The sequence below is a fragment of the Globicephala melas genome, chromosome 16, assembly GCF_963455315.2.
Source record: "Globicephala melas chromosome 16, mGloMel1.2, whole genome shotgun sequence".
Taxonomy (NCBI): Eukaryota; Metazoa; Chordata; class Mammalia; order Artiodactyla; family Delphinidae; genus Globicephala; species Globicephala melas.
The window spans coordinates 39,206,604-39,220,933 of record NC_083329.1 but is presented as its reverse complement, the minus strand read 5'-3'; the positions used below and the strand labels follow the sequence as shown (position 1 = coordinate 39,220,933).

The 14,330-nt window shown below is 36.4% G+C and overlaps 1 protein-coding gene across 3 annotated transcripts in view; it reads right to left on the bottom strand.

Moving 5' to 3' along the window:
* The window catches only part of PRKG1 (protein kinase cGMP-dependent 1), a 1,181,528-nt gene that overhangs the window by 707,133 nt on the left and 460,065 nt on the right, over positions 1-14,330 (bottom strand). The gene's annotated exons all lie outside the window — the stretch shown is intronic.

Here is a 14,330-nt window from a genome sequence, read left to right as displayed (position 1 = left end):
GTTAATTCTTATTTTTTTTTTTTATTTTTTTATTTTTTGCGGTATGCGGGCCTCTCACTGTTGTGGCCTCTCCCGTCGCGGAGCACAGGCTCCGGACGCGCAGGCTCTGCGGCACGTGGGATCTTCCTGGATCGGGGCCCGAACCCGTGTCCCCTGCATTGGCAGGCGGACTCTCAACCACTGCACCACCAGGGAAGCCCGAGAGTTAATTCTTGATGGCTATTTCTTCTAACTCAAGTTTGAGTCTCAGAAGATGTTTAGCATTTCAGAAACTCTATTTCTAATATCTTGATAATCTTACAACTTCATGTATTACATTTTGCACTGAACATAGTTTGAGTTATTTCGTATTAGTGAGAGTCCCATTTCCTATTTTTTTTCAGCTCACTCTGCTTCCTGTTATACTCAAGCTTTGTGGATACCTTTTATTGGCTGTATGTCAGTGGCAAGTTCCATATAAATGGCTAGATTTCTGCCTCCAACTATTAAATGACAATGAAAGGCAATAAATATCCACAATTTCTCGGAGTAACTAATTTTAGAGAAACCAGAAATTGCTAAATTCAATCCATAGATAAAAGGCCAAGGCTCTGCCCAGATGATAAGAAACTTGACTAGTTGCTGGGGTGGGGGTAGGAGAGGCAGGATTTTGATCATTCTTATGAGAATGATGGCCATCACCATTGTGACTGTCACCAGCCTCTTTATCCAGAAAGAATGTGGTAAATATAGAAGAGGTTAGGTTCCTTCCTAAGACAATCAAAGGAGACAAAGGAATTGGACAGCAGAAGTCTTAAATTTCCAGGCTGTACCTTAAGATAAAAACGATGGGTGTTGTTTATCTGAAATACTATTTTTGAAAATGATTGACACTTGGAAGGCATGGCCAATAGCCATATATTCTTAATTTGTCCAAAGCCTTGATGTACTAGGTGCCTACTCAAGCCTGTGCAAATATCCCACAAACATGCACAAACATTTCTTGTGGAAGTCCAGAGAATTCTGCCCAGGAGGTAAGTGATAACAATAGGAGTTCAGACAACATATTAATCCTCTATTTCCTTACAGTCCAAAATCTTACCTCTAAGCATTACCTCTAAGTATTGCATTGGAATGCCCAGCTCATATAATCTAATCACCGTCCCACCTACCTGTAGTTTGGTTTTGATGTTAGTGTTTCTTGTATCAGTTCATTCAAAGTACACATATGAACCAATTTGGCAGGGTAATGGCTGTGGTGGAAACAGTGGTATCTCAGGATCTGGGATCCTTGCAGGGACCTCAGGGTCTGGGGACATGGTCCCTTCCCTTTCTTACACTTCTCAACCAGTGGATTTCAAACTGGTTCCTCTACAGTACTTCTCAGGGTCCGAAAATAATGGAGGTCCCAACTACCTACTGAAATCTTTCATGCTTTTATAGTTTCAGTTGTGATAACAACTGTAACGGAACAGTAGGTGTTCACTGAATGTATTACATGCTACACTAAGTCTTTAACAGGCATTCCCTTATGTAATCTTTGCCATAGTCTTAAGGCAAGTTCTTAACCATTTTAAAGGTAAAAGAACTGAGGCCCAGGAACATTAAATTATTTTCCCAAAGGCACACAACTAGTAAGTGGTAGAGACTCTGAATCCAGGTAGTATGATTACAGATCCCATACTCTGAACTATCTTCTTTCATGCTGGCACAAGTCTATAGAGCCTGCTCATGCCAATCCACAGTGATTTCTCTACCCCTCAGAATTCCTCTAAGTCTCCTGTTTGCCAGAATTCCTTATAATCTTTCTCTCTTTGTGCTGTATCTCTAAGTAGATTATAAATACTTAATTGCTCTCCAGGTGTCTAGCAGTGACTCATGAGATTTGGTAGGAGTCTAAGAAATCCGTTATGAATAATAGTACAGATGAAGTTGGATCTTCATCTATCGACTTCCAAAAACAAACTTTGAGATGATGTAGTTCATTCAATGTCTTACAGGGGACTGTCAAGGAGAGGGGTATAGTTTAGCAATCCAGGTGTGTGACCTTAAGGAAGTTGCTTAAGCCCTCTACAGCTCAGGAAGTTTCTTAAGCCCTCTACAGCCCTCCCCTGTGCAATGGTTTTAACTCTGCAATGGTGTTACACCACCCTGTGGTGCAGGACCATTGCGGAAGGTTAGAGATACTGCAGATAGCCAAGTGTAAGGACATAAAGATAAAGAATTACCACTCCTTAGATACCCAAAGTAAACCCGGATTCAACCAGAGCAGTGTTTTGCAAACTGTGTTACCTGAGCTGAACTTAAAACTGCCATAGAAGTACTTAATCCAGGGGGAGGAGTGAGAAGAAATGAAGAGTAAGGGGATGTAGGGCCAGCGGATGGGGCTCCCAGAGGCAGGTCTGTAATCAGAAAAGCCTGATCTCATAAATTTCATACACAAACACACTCCATGAAATTTATTTTGGAAATAAAACAAAGAATTCAGTTATGAAGATAGTTTTAACAATACTGTTTGATCCCACTCAGAAAACTATAGACAACAGTGTTTTAAAGTCAATAAAAAGCTGCCCTATTAGAAATGGGAGGACTTAAGAGGGTATAAAGTGTGTATTATTAGTAAGGCAGACTGTCCTTTGGAGAATACAAATAGGAAAGAACACTTAGTTGTAGAAGACGCTGTTCAGCTTCCTGAGCCCCTAACATTTCTTGACCCTTCCCTCCCTGCCTTTCTAGGAAGTGTGCACTGCCTGTCTAGGATCTACTGCTACATTCACAGTGAAAACTCAGTTCTCAACATGTCGCGGAAATTAGCTGGTTCACTTTCTTACTTACATCCTTCAACACTCCAGGCCTCAGATCTGTACACGCCTCATTTCCAAGAAACTCCCCTTTTCTTTCTCAGTGACTGTGATAGATGGATGTCTCTTTATCTTTTAATTATCATACACTAAGAGATATGCATCTAGGACTTCCTGGACCCTCACCATGAATTAAATCAATGACCAGCTACACCAACTATAAAGGACCTTTTCCACTATTGGTCCAATGGATTGGATTTAACCATCAGAGAAAACATTCCCCTTATTCAGACGTCACCAACTCAAGTGGTTCTCTTACATACATCCATCCACATTTGCTTTTTCACCTAATCCAATCTACACTCAATAACATGAAAAACAACAAAATCAAACGAACCTTTTTCTTTGTTTTGTTTTCTTACCAACATGCTAGCCGTCAAAGTCAATAAATCTACAACTTATTCTTGTTAACAGCATGGCCCGGCAGCCCATGATTTTTTAATTTTTTCCTTCCCTCTCAACCTGTTCTTCTTTTAATTCCTTCCCCTCAACCTGTTCTTCTTTTAATTTTACTTCTCACTATTCTTCAAAAGAATATGCTAATTTGCACAAGGATGGTACTCTTCTAATTTTGTTTCACTCAAAAAAGAAAAAAAGTAACTTTTTCTTAAATATCTCTGTTCAACAGCAACAAAACAAGGAAAAAAACCCCACAATGACACCAAGAATAAAACTGACTACTTATTATTGGGTTCATAATTTTCTTTTAAATACTTCTGTATAAACAATTTGATGCGTGGGAGAGTGTAGGTTAACACAAATTAAGTGCCCATAAAATCTAGATTAGTGGCCTGAAACTTTAGATGCATAGGAATCACCCAGAGGGCTTGTTTTACACCGATTACTGTGCCCCACTCAAAAAATTTCTGAATCAATAGATGGAGGATGCCAGAGATTTTGCAATTGCCTAAGTGATGCTGATGGCTGTTACCGCAGGGACCACTTTGATAAACACTGTAGTAAACATTTGAAGTTCCCTAATCAAGCGTCTACACTTTAGGTGTGGGTAGTAGGCAAACTGCAGACCTGACTCAGGAGTCAACACACCTGGGAGGAGGAAAGAAGGGGTGCCTATAGCAAAGTGCTTCAATAGTGCTACCTAAATTTGTCAGAGGGTTTGTAAATGAACTCCAATTAATGGACTCCATGACCTCAGCCTCCACTTTCTCAGCCTCCATTTTCTCATCTGGAAAATCAGGGACAACCTCTCTCACCTATTAGATTAGGATATTTTTAGGAGCACATTAAAGGATATATGAATGACAGGTTGGAAATTATAAAAGCACTGTTATCATGACTACTTAGAAATTTATTCAGGCAGCAAAGGACATCCCATAGGAAGAGTGGGCTTCTCAGATTCACCAATGAATTGCTGAGATTATGTTTCCTCTAGTCAGAGGAAGTTCAAGGGAAAAACAAAGGCAAGCACTCCTGTCATGACTCAATTTTTTCTTTTAATATATATCTTATGTACAAAATTTTTAAAAATTAAAAAATTTCTTTAATATTGTTGTTTATTCATAATTCCTACTTTAAAGAAATTCATTAACTAGTAGATTTATAGAAAAATGTAGCTACTTAGTGATGTCTCAAATACTGAACGATAAAATTTCATTGCATGAAACACTCAAGTATTTAAAAGCGCTGTAAAAAGTAGATTCTGCAGTTGGTTCTGATTGCTTATTATGTGTTTCTAAGGCTTTAAGCTTATGGCCTTTTCTTCATTATGTCACACAATTCATCCTTTTGTAACAGATGTACTTAATGTGTCCATGTGTTACAATTCAAAAATTAAAACAGTTGTGACTTGTGAATTGTAATTGCTGTGTAACTTTTTTGTGAAAATAGAGTCCTTAGGCCAACAGAAATAATCCTACAGATGCACTTGTGCTTTAAAGCAAAATGAACCACTGCAGACACAATTTAAAAGTTTGTGACAGCCGCAGCACAGCAAAGTAGTGTCAAACTCCTGGCCCTCTCTTGAAAACTAGCTCTGGGTCTCAGTGCTTCAGCTTTCACTCATCCCCAAAGCTCTGAGCCTAGAGCATCACTCACAGAATTCAAATGTTAGCTGCGTTTATTAGCCATCACTACTATTGAGCATTCAATGAGAATCCATCACAGTGTAGGAAAGATTTTTAAAAAAGCAATTATAGAATATACAACATTGATCTAGCTTAGTACTTTGCTTTTTATTCTTTCAATCAGCTGAGTAAATACTAAAATTACCTCTGATCAAATTATTGAATAAATGAATGAAGGCTTAATCTGTCAAAAACTAACACAAGCTTTGCATTGTGGAAAAGCTTTTTATGATGCAGGTCTTTGTGGGAAAATTACAAATTCTGAAGGATTAAAGAAACTGCTGGAAAAAAAATCAGCCTTCCTTGCCCATTGTTCAGATTTACTATTAAATTACCCACGATTCTTAAAAAGTAATAATATGCCATCAGTTAGAGCCTGACTATTCTCTACATATAGGAAACACTCAAGGTATTCAATGATTGAACAATTAAAGGATGGAGCAAGAGAGTAATTTATCTAACCTTAAGAAGGAATTAAGTACTATTGCCTTCCTTAGACTGTGAGAAGGTTTTGCTTTTTTCCCCCAAGAAGCACTGCTAACATATGCCTATTTGCCAGGTCTAGTCAATACTAGACTTGGATCTTTTCTGGAAATAGTTAAATATAAATTCTAAATAAATTCTGACTGTAACAGCTTCCATAAAAACACTAGGGGAAAAAAAAAAACCAAACTTCAGCCTGTAAAAGAAAACAATTGTAGTTTAATAACAGTTTTCTTCTCTGAAATTCACTTTTAATCCACTTAAACAATAAAGGAATGTAAAGAATAGCTTCTGCAGCCCATTTGTTCCTGCTAGTCTGTTATATCATCATTGGTACCTTATGAGTTGATTCCTTTATTAAAGAAATTTATTTCTCAGGGATTACATTATTGGATTTATGTTACTAATTTTTACGGTATTCTTTAATAGACAAATGTGATACAAAATTGTACTAGGAAGAATATTATCGAATTAAGTCACTAAACAAGTGTACCTACTTCTCCAGTATGACGCCTTAATACACTGTTTGCTTCATCGTCCAGGATGATGACAACTCCTGGCAAGTTACTGGGCTACTCCTTCTGTAATCAGGGTCATATTTCTAGTTCTTATAATCTAAATTTATTTTGTGTCTTCCTTCAGGATTCTTGGTACAAAGCATGCATTGGACTGGGAGAAAGCAAAGCATGCATCTTTTTAACCTGCCTCTCGAAGGTAAAACAGAGACTGTCTCAACACAGTTATCTCCTCTGCCTTTGTACTGTCACACAGGGAGCTTGACAGTATGGGTCATTAAAACTCCAGGTCATTAAAACTCCAGGTATTAACTGCACACATGTTGATTGATTGTACTGGCAGACAATGTTGCTTCATTTTCACATGCAAAAATCTTTACCATACATACATCGCTTTATGGAACTCTATGATGGCATTTCCTAAAAAGTATCTAACTGCTTACTTCTTGATTTAGTCATCTTAAGAAATCTTCAAGGTTTATAGCCACTCCAAGAGCTTCCTGTAGAATTCCTTTACATTAACAATAAAACTGGCATTCATTCCTTGTGTTCCCTTACCAATAAAAAGCACTGTATGTTGACCGTATAGGTATAGGCATTACATTTATAGTGCATACAGGGATTTGAGCACTAAATTATACTCAAATCTCCTTTTACTTTTTTTAATATATCACCTTATACTAAATCAGACATTTTCTTCCTTCCTGCCAATGAAATGACTAGCTCTTGTATTAATCATATTTGAATATATGTAGGTAGTAATTATATATGTAATTCTTACTTTTTTTAAACAAATGTTTCTATTAACTACTTTGCAAAGCTGAACTTGAAAGTAGCATCCTTAAAACATGGCCTCCCTCCCCCTTCCTCTTTTTTCATGTGCAACACCACAAACCTTTTAAATATAAATTTTTATGTGATATAATATTCTTCTCTTTAATACACTGGTTTACTGTTATTCACTAACAATCCAATTATTGACAGAAATGAAGCTTTCATTTCAACCTGATTATTATCCATTGTTTTGAGTAGATTGGTTTGTACCATAAATATTTTTATGTTATCATTATGACAAAATGTAGTCCTCTGTTATAAGTTTTCATCATCCTGGAAAAACAGACATGACTTAAAGCTCTCAAGGTAAAAATAAAAAGTACCGACGGAAATTAGTATGTGTGTAAATGTTACAGTTAATGTTTAACAAACCCACAAGTGTATCTTACATTTTGAAAGTGGTTTTAAAGGCACATTAGGATTACCATGGAGTTCCCTATTTTCTCAGGATGAAGTGAGAAGGAAGAGGGTCTATATCACTATGTGTGGTATTAAATATTTTAATATCACTACCTGTGATATAAAATTCTTACTATCTCAGGCTGTGGGATTTAATGTTACTGGGCGATGGTGCTACCACTGAAGTGTATTTGCTGGCTTTAGTCCTTTTACTTTTTCCCCCACTCATCTTTAAGGTTTTGACAGTTGGCAGATTTTCCTGAGTTAGGTTGAATAATGTAGTGTTTGAAACAGAGCTGCAAGGGAATATACAAGCCACTTCACTGCATAGACTCAACTTAATTTTAAAAACAAAAATAAACAGAAAAATCCAAACCTTTCAACTTCATTCTTAAAAAGTCTTTGACACAGTGAAATATCTTCATTGGTCAGCTTCCCCCTGTCAAATATCTCAGGAAAGCTTAAGTATGGAAAGTTGAAAGTATTCAAACTAAAGCAGATGTTATTCAAGTCACCAATTTGTCAGATTTCTTGTAGGATGTTTAGGTTCTTTTGTGTTAGTACTGAAGTACTTTAGTCCTGAGGATTTTTTAAATACTCGCTATAAATAATCGAAGGAGAAAGAATTACTCAGATATTTTGCCCAAGTCAGTTCATAAAAGAGCTTCGACACCCACGATAGACATACTTTGCAGATAACTTTTCTATGCTAATCACCTTAATCTGGTATCAAGATGGTTTCCTACAAAGAGAGAGCTTTTAGTCTTGGGTTTTTATTGGGGTCTCTTTGAATAAGACCATTTGAATAATATACTGTCTAAGGTTTGGGGCACTTTGAGCGGGACACTCAAAGTGTGAGGAACAGACTTCAATTTAGTATCTGCAGGCAAAAATTCTAATTTGTGTACAACTGAAGTTGGAGCAAAGAGCATGCGATTCAAATCCAAAAAAATCCCTGTGTAGTTGGGAGAACTGGCTGTGGGAAATCCAGGTAAAAATAAGACATGTTTTTGCAAATTCACAAACAGGGTATATGCCACTTAATCTCTCTGTCATTGTAAACTAAGGGCCTTTTCCATCCTATTTGTTTCCAGTAACTTCAACTTCTCCATTTTTGTGATTTTAGAGAACCTGGGGCATAGAATTAAGGTAAGAGGTCCTGGGTTAGAGTAAATTTACATTGCTCTAGCTGTGAGCGTAGTGAAAGTGAAATCACAACCAGGAATAAGACGTAGAAAAACATGGTAATAATATGCTTCCAGATATGGGAACTGAGTAAGTCAGGGGTATTCAGTGGACATATTAGAAATTCCTATCCCTTATGGGGTTTGAAAATGGACGGTAACACTCTCCTTTGTTAGTATAATCCCAAAACATTTAGACAAAAATGTGAAATTCAAACAACACTGGAGACATTGTTTGGTGTTATGGAAACCAAATATAACCACTGACTTTTTTTTCTTCTCCCCATGGCATCTGGAATGCTTGTAATTGGAGAGACGCAATCAAAGTGACCATTTTCATATCACAGTTAATAAAGAAAACTTGAGCCTATTTAAGCCATGAATAACCTCAAGGCATTTGTTAGATTTGTTTCCAATATAATGTTAATTTTTTTATATTTTTATATCCTCATCCCTCAGGGGAAAATCAATGGTGTTGTTTTATAAGATAAAAGTAACATAACATGGATTTCTTTCCCCCTATATCACTGTGGGTTTTGTTCTAAAAAAATATTCTTCTTAGTGCTATCAGATCTTCCTCCTGGTGCTACCATAATAACCAATAGTATATCGGTTATTTATTTTCAAAAGAATCCCAGTTGATTTTTCCCAGATGAAAAACAAAGAGCTTGCTTCAAACAACCGTTCTCTTAGTTGGATCACTATGAACAAGCTTATAATCATAATTTAGAGCATATGTCAATCTATAACTTTAATAAAAACATTTTCTTTTTTGGATTAAAGACTTGAATGTAAGATCTGAAACCATAAAACTCCTAGAAGGAAACTTAAGTGGTAAGTGTCTTGATATCAGTCTTAGAGATGATTCTTTGGATTTGACACCAAAAGCAAAGGCAACAGAAGCAAAAACCAACAAGTGGGGCTACATCAAACTAAAAACTTTCTGCACAGCAAAGAAAGCCAACGAAATGAAAAGGCAACTTTCAGAATGGGAGAAAATGTTTGCAAATCATATATCTGATAAGGGATTAATATCCAAAATATATAAAGAACTCATACAACTCAATAGCAAAAACCCAAACAATTTGATGAAAAAGTGGGCAGAGGATTTGAATAGACATTTTTCCAAAGACACAGGGATGGCCATAAGGCACATGAAAAGATGCTCAACATCACTAATCATCAAGGAAATCCAAATCAAAACCACATGAGTTATCACCTCTCACCTGTTAGAACGGCTATTATCAAACAGACAAGAAATAACAAGTGCTGGCGAGGATGTGGAGGAAAGGAAACACTTGTGCATTCTTGGTGGGAACATAAATTAGTGCAGCCACTATGGAAACAGTATGAAGGTTCCTCAAACAATTAAGAATAGAACTACCCTATGACCCAGCAATTCCACTTCTGGATACCTATTCAAAGAAATAAAACACTCTTTTTTTCTTTAACATCTTTATTGGAGCATAATTGTTTTACAATGCTGTGTTTCTGCTTTATAACAAAGTGAATCAGCTATACATATACATACATCCCCATATCTCCTCCCTCTTGCGTCTCCCTCCCACCCTCCCTATCCCACCGCTCTAGGTGGTCACAAAGCACCGAGCTAATCTCCCTGTGCTATGCAGCTGCTTCCCACTAGCTATCTATTTTACATTTCATAGTGTATATATGTCCATGCCACTCTCTCGCTTCGTCCCAGCTTACCCTTCCGCCCTCCCCATGTCCTCAAGTCCATTCTCTACATCTGCGTCTTTATTCCTGTCCTGCCCCTACGTTCTTCAGAACCATTTTTTTTTTTTTTAGATTCCATATGTATGTGTTAGCATACGATATTTGTTTTTCTCTTTCTGACTTACTTCACTCTGTATGACAGACTCCAGGTCCATCCACCTCACTACAAATAACTCAATTTCATTTCTTTTTATGGATGAGTAATATTCCATTGTATATACGTGCCACATCTTCTTTATCCATTCATCTGTCAATGGACACTTAAGTTGCTTCCATGTCCTGGTTATTGTAAATAGAGCTGCAATGAACATTGTGGTACATGATTATTTTTGAATTATGGTTTTCTCAGGGTATTTGACCAGTAGTGGGATTGCTGGGTCATATGGTAGTTCTAGTTGTAGTTTTTTAAGGAACCTCCATACTGTTCTCCGTAGTGGCTGTACCAATTTACATTCCCACCAACAGTGCAAGAGGGTTCCCTTTTCTCCACACCCTCTCCAGCATTTATTGTTTGTAGATTTTTTGATGATGGCCATTCTGACCGGTGTGAGGTGATACCTCATTGTAGTTTTGATGTGCATTTCTCTAATGATTAGTGATGTTGAGCATCCTTTCATGTGTTTGTTGGCCATCTGTATATTTTCTTTGGAGAAATGTCTATTTAGGTCTCCTGCCAAATTTTGGATTGGGTTGCTTGTGTTTTTGATATTGAGCTGCATGAGCTGCTTGTAAGTTTTGCAGATTAATCCTTTGTCAGTTGCTTCACTTGCAAATAGTTTCTCCCATTCTGAGGGCTGTCTTTTGTCTTATGTTTTCCTTTGCTGTGCAAAAGCTTTTAAGTTCCATTAGGTCCCATTTGTTTATTTTTGTTTTTATTTCCATTTCTCTAGGAGGTGGGTCAAAAGGGATCATGCTGTTATTTATTTCATAGAGTGTTCTGCCTATGCTTTCCTCTAAGTGTTTTATAGTGTCTGGCCTTACATTTAGGTCTTTAATCCCTTTTGAGTTTATTTTTGTGTATGGTGTTAGGGAGTGTTCTAATTTCATTCTTTTACATGTAGCTGTCCAGTCTTTCCTGAACCACTTATTGAAGTGGCTGTCTTTTCTCCATTGTATATTCTTGCCTCCTTTATCAAAAATAAGGTGACCATATGTGCGTGGGTTTATCTCTGGGCTTTCTATCCTATTCCACTGATCTATTTTTCTGAAAAACACTAACTCTAAAGATACATGTACCCATATGTTCATTTCAGCATTAGCTACAATAACCAATATATGGAAATGACAGGTATATCAATGAATGAATTAGTAATGGAAATGTGGTGTATATATACACAATGGAATACTATTAAACCATTAAGAAGAAGGAAATGCTGCCATTAGTAACAACATGGATGGACATTGAGGGCATTATGCTAAGTGAAGTAAGTCAGAGAGAGGAAGACAAAATACCATTGTGATCTCACTTATATGTGGAATCTTAAAAAAAAAAAAGAGTTCTGGCTCTTAAATACAGAGAACAGATTGGTGATTGCCAGAGGTTTTGCGGGGAGAGGGGCAGTGAGGGGTGGGTAGAATGAGTGAAGGGGGTCAAATTGCACAAACTTCCAGTTATAAAATAAATAAGTCCTGGGGATGTAATGTATTCATGGTAGCTAGAGTTAATAATACTGTGTTACATTTAAGTTCTGGGGATGTAATGTACTCATGGTAGCTAGAGTTAATAATACTGTGTTACATTTAAGTCCTGGGGATGTAATGTACTCGTGGTAGCTAGAGTTAATAATACTGTGTTACATATTTAAAAGTTTCTAAGAAAGTAGGTCTCAAAAGGTCTAATCGCAAGAAAAGAAATTTTGTAACTATGTATGGTGATAGATATCAACTAGACTTATTGTGGTGACCATTTTGCAATATATTCAAATATTGAATCATGCATAACTGAAACTAATACAATGCTATATGTCAATTATACCTCAATATATAAAAATAAAACAACTATTTTTTATATCCTATTTAAAAAAAGACTACCCACAGGTGTTAGGTTCACATTCGTTATCAGAGGAAGTCACTGGAATGTATTTATTTAAGGCCTGATACAATTTCAAAAAGTGCTCTTGTGAACCAGAAATGACTCAGGTACATTGAGGAGCTGTTGAATGTCAGCTAGGATTCAGTGATGACTGTGCAATTAAAAATGCATTAAAATGCTACGCAGCTTTCAGGCTAATCTAGGGAGAAAGAAAAGAGGGCTCAACATTTTCAATCATGAAAGAAAGTGGGTACTGTTGGGGGAAAAGGGGTCACAAGCCAGGTACGTGAGAAAGAAAAAAGGTGTGGATAGACAAGCTATTGAGTAGGAAGGGCAATTTACTCAGACTTAGACTATTACACCCAAGTAGATGAATGCGTTTTGAAAGATACTCCAAGTGGTCTTCACTGGCAAAATAATGGTTAAGAAAAAATAGACAAGACTCAACACAATCCTGAATTCTGAGAAACGACTGGATCTAAAAAGCCAACTAAGCACATTTTAAAATATCACATGTTAAGAGTAAGATAACATCGCTGTAGTCATTTGGTAAAACTAACACCCATGATGGAATCTAATCAGAATTATAAATTATAAAGTGATCAGCCTGAGAGTATAATTTAAACAAATTTAAAATACTATTTAAGAACTATAATCATCAATCATAAGTACAATCTCCCTGGATAGAAGACAGCACAAAAGGTCCTGAAAAACAAATGACCATTATTCACACCTTATAGCTCTTACACAACATTCAGAAGTTGTTAATGGATATTATTCCTTACACATGCACAAAACCTCTGCATCTACACATGCAGAGATGTATTTGTACACCATCAACCACAGACTCTTTTCTGAATACAACCTTCACATCTTTGGGCACGATAAACACACACAACCACATACCCACTCATGAGAGTGGTACAAAAAACCTTTTGCTATATAATTAAATATTTGATTCACTTTAAAGTATTTCTTTAATAATAATTCAATATTCCAAAATATTAAGCACCATGTTACTATCAATTGCTGGCCTTTGGAAAATTTGTAATTTCAGTTAGATTAAATGAGCAGTACACAAGGCTGAAATATTTTTATAATTTAAATATTTTAAAACCTTAAAAAATTATTCATAATACAGAGAAAGCCTGTTTTAATCCAAATGTGTTATTATGCCTCCTTTTTGCCCTAAAAGTAATAAATTTCTCATGAAAATGAAGCATGATAGTAAAATCTGTTTACTTAATGGAGTCGTCACTGCTCTTTTTTCCAGTTAAGGTACTTTTTAAGTGAGTTAAAGTTCTGGCAGAATCTTTTATGGTTCATCGGGCTTCATTATTCTTTGAGTCATGGAATAAAAACATGGCAGTGCCTATCAATCAAAAGAGTTGTGTTCTCAGAGATCAAGAATCAAATGCCAAGAAAGACTCATCTAATAAGGGCCCCAACTGCCACTGATGTTACAGGGATTTCAGTGACTAAAAAGGTGATTCACTAACAAGACCTATAAGAATTTCTGTGACTCTAGCTGGCCATGCATTCTTGAGTTCTTTACAACCCAAGTTTTAATATCATATTGTCAATCATATGCCATACTTCCGAGAGGAAAAAAAAAAGCAATCTATAAAATAGTCAGTGACACCCAGACAAGATTAATTAACAATTTGGCGTTTTGCGAACAGGATTGTTTTAATGACACAACCTAATCAAAGTAATTTGTGAGTGCAGTCATCCACAGGATGTGTCAGAACTTTTCACACATGAAATATACACGTCTGCCTGAAGATGCAATGGACTTTCCACTGTTGGCTTTGGCATTCAGCTCTGTTTGTTATACACTCATTACATCCTGTACTCAGGAAGAAGGAATATTTAAAACAAACTTCTTTCGCTTCTAACTACTGCAGCTGCTTCTACCAAGCAATAAAAGTTGCTAGAGAAATCATATATACACATACATGTAGAATTAGGGAAACAAGCTGCTTTAACGCCTTGATTTAAAATAAGCTCAATCAGTAGAAAAGAAAAACGCTGTAATATACAGCTTGATGAGCAGCTGAGGACAAGAATATACTCCGACGCAGTTCTAGAATTCAGGATATCTTACTCAGTGTTTGAATGAGACGAAGGACATTTCTCCTCAATTTTTCTAAACTACTGAATGAATAAGTGAAATTTATGTGGGGAATGCAACCCAAAATAGACAGATACGTAAAATTTTC